This window comes from Marmota marmota, unplaced genomic scaffold (genome assembly GCF_001458135.2).
Source record: "Marmota marmota marmota unplaced genomic scaffold, marMar, whole genome shotgun sequence".
NCBI lineage: Eukaryota > Metazoa > Chordata > Mammalia > Rodentia > Sciuridae > Marmota > Marmota marmota.
Genome location: NW_026000283.1, coordinates 10,329,645 through 10,333,023, shown reverse-complemented (window position 1 = coordinate 10,333,023; position 3,379 = coordinate 10,329,645).

Sequence of the window (3,379 nt, the reverse complement as noted above, 5' to 3'; positions counted from 1 at the left end):
CCCCCCGCCACTGGGCTCCGTGGTACGTCCCGACCTCTGCTGAATTGTCACACCCCCCTGCTCTCCCTTACATCCCCTAGTCCCCAGACCCTGGAGACTGGAAGGGAGCCCCGCCCCTCCCCCCTCCGGCGCTCAGCACAGCAGCTGAGCTCCGCAATCCTCCTCTCCCTCCTCCTGGCCCCCTGTCTCCCCTCTTGCTCTGCACAGAGATCCCAGGGTGCTTGGATGGGAGCGCCGGCCGCTCGAGTCTCAATGCTCCACTATCGTCCACCCCCCTCCATGACCCAGGACCTTTGCTGAGGCTGAGGGAAGGGTGGCTGCGGCACCTGCAGCTCCACATTGGAGCCCAGAGAGGGGGCGGTTAGGGGCAGCCGCACTGCGGCCCGGCAACTGAGCTGTGACTTGTGGAGTCTGAGCCCAGGGTCCTGAGGCACCCCTCCTCCCCTGGGGTTCCCAAGCCTCGGGGGTTGTAGTTTCGTGGATCCGAGCTCACCACCTACCTGGGTGCTTAATACCAATGGACCTCACGCCTCTCTTTCCCACCCAGCTCTATCCAGACGCTTAAGAAGAGGCTTATTAAAGTACCCAAGCTTCTTGTGTCAGGGGCCACAAAGGAGTCTCACAGGAGGAGCAGAAGATCCCTAACTCTGTGGCGTGGGCTGGAGGGGCAGGTGAAGGGAAGATTTCCCTAGTCGCTCTGTCCCTGATTCCCCCTTTAATTCTAATTTATCCTGAGACAACGTGGCCGACGTTGTGTAGGGGGTAAAATCCCCGAAGGCGGGGACTCTGCCTGCCTTCACTCCTTTTCCTCCTGGCCAGCTGCCACTGCGGGTTCCTCTCCCTTGATTCTGCATCTCTCCAGCCCTGAAGTCCTTCCGTCTCTCCTGTGATTGGCCCCTTGCTAGCTCCCTGTGACCCGAGAACCGGGGCAAATTTGGCATGCCCAAAGCCCAGGAAGGCAGGACACTGTACTTCACTCCTCAAAAAGATGGGATCCCTGATCTCAAAAAGTGACCCAGGATGGAGGGCAGGCCTAGTGGAGGAAACCCTGTATACCAGGGGGCCCTGTGCAGTGCGGAGATAACCCTGAAGACACTCAAGTCTCATGCAGCTGAGAGGTAGGAGAAAGAAGAGTCGATGGATTCAGGGAGAGGAAGAAGGGAACCGACTCAGAAGTGGAGATGTAGGAGAAGGAAGGGAGGCAAGGAAATGGAGTGGCCCAGGAAGAGCTTTCCTGGCACTTGATTCCACTGGGTAGTGCTCTCACACTCTCTCAGAGCTCTTTATGTACTTCCTATACCTCTGCAACAACAAATCTGCAAAATGCATCCCCAGTGCTTAGTGCAGGGCCTGACATCCATAAGGTACTGGATTAAGTGTTTTCTGAACAGTCAGAAGAACATTCAAAAGTGAAGCAAAGGGGATGGAAGAAAGAAGAGACACACAAGGAGGTGGCAGCAGGGATACTATATATAAGCCAAATATCCAGGAGCTGCCCACTGTGCTCCATCATTGTTCTGGAGACCCGAGAGTGGCCTAAAGAGAAGAGCTTGGCACAATCAGGGACTAGTACAGGGAAGTTCTGTAAGACAGATGGCACAGGACCACAGATGGTGGTGACAAGGAAAAGGGGCAGATGGAGTCTCAGAGACCCTCTGGAGCACAGAGGTAGGGCCTGGGGGATGGGGCTTGGCCCTAGATTGGGATGCCTGTGATAGATACCAGGGAGCAGAGCTAAATTTGAGGAACTGCTGTAAGGCTTGCACCCCAACCAGATGCGGGTGGGAAGTCAGAGGTGACTGGCTGCTTCCAAGCTGGGCAACTATTAGGGAGAGGAGTCTTCCCTGGCAAAAGCTGGTGTGTAAGTAAATGGGAAAGGACCGCAGGCCACTAGTTCTGTCTGGGCCTGGGGTTTGGTTGGGGGTGGGAGGAGAGCTACTATTGGGAGGGCAGAGCTGGAAGTGGCCACTGAGCTGTGGCACTTCCTTGGTATTCTGCCTGCCCTGCCTCCTAACAGTGCTGAACACTGTGCCCTGAGCTCCTTTGCACTCCCAGCCTACTGAAGCCTGGTACTTTCCCTCCAAGAACTGGAGACACCAAAACACAGAATCCTAGGTGCCCCACTCAATCCATGTGTCGCTAGAGATGATCAGAACCTTGCCAAAGTCTGGATCTGGCAGACTGGATCCAAATGTATTTTTTAAAATTAATTTTTAGTTGTAGATGGACATAATAACTTTATTTTATTTATTTATTTTTATGTAGTGCTGAGGATTGAACCTAGTGCTTGCTAGGCAAGCACTCTACCACTGAGCCACAACCCCAGCCCCCAAATGTATTATTGAAGTCTCCTTCAAAACTGGGGGTTGGGGTTGTGGCTCAGTGGTAGAGCACTTGCTTAGCATGTGTGAAACACTGGATTTGATTCTCAGCACTACATATAAATAAATAAAGGTCAATCAATAACACACACACACACACACACACACATATATATATTTGGTTCCTCCAAGACTGGCTGTCTGCTATGCAAGGGCTTCCTGGGCCTCCCAGTTTCCATGTGGTGTGGAACGATATGTGTGTTGGTGTTGATGTGTGAGTAGGTGTGCATTTGTATATGTCAGTATATGTATTGATGTGCTTTGTCAGTGTCAGCTGTGTCTGTGTTCATCTGTGTATCAATGTGTGTGTGTTGGGATGTGCTTATTCATATATGTGTGTATTTGTTGGTGTAGGTCTACTATGTGAGAGGGTAGGTGTGGGCATATGCAAATGTGTATGTAAGTTGGTACATTTGTGTATTTCAATTGTGTCAGTGTGTATTTTTGATTTGTGCTGGTATGTATATGAAGGCTTGTGTGAACCAGGTGTCAGCACATGCCTGTAATTCCAGTGGCTCAGGATGTTGAGGAAGGAGGATCACGAGTTCAAAGCCAGCCTCAGCAAGTTAGTGAGGCCCTAAGCAACTTAACAAGACCCTGTCTCTAAATAAAATGGGCCAGGGATGTTGCTCAGTGTTTAAGTACCTTTGGGTTCAATCCCTGGTGCAAAATAAATAAATAAAAGCTTGTGTGGGGTTTGGGGCTGTGGCTCAGTGGTAGAGTGCTTGCCTAGCATGTGTGAGGCACTAGATTCAATCCTCAGAACCATATAAATAAAATAAAGGTATTGTGTCCATCTATAACCAAATATGTGTGTGTGTGTGTATTTGTGTGGCAGTAGTGTAGCCTGTGTATGTCAGTGTGTAGAGAGGCTTTAGCTCTTTGTGTTCTGGGCTGTGCATACCTTACCTCACCCAATGCAGTAGACCAATGACTGAAAGGTATGAATTATAACACTCATTTCCACAAAGAGATTTGGGAACTCTTTGGGTCCATGC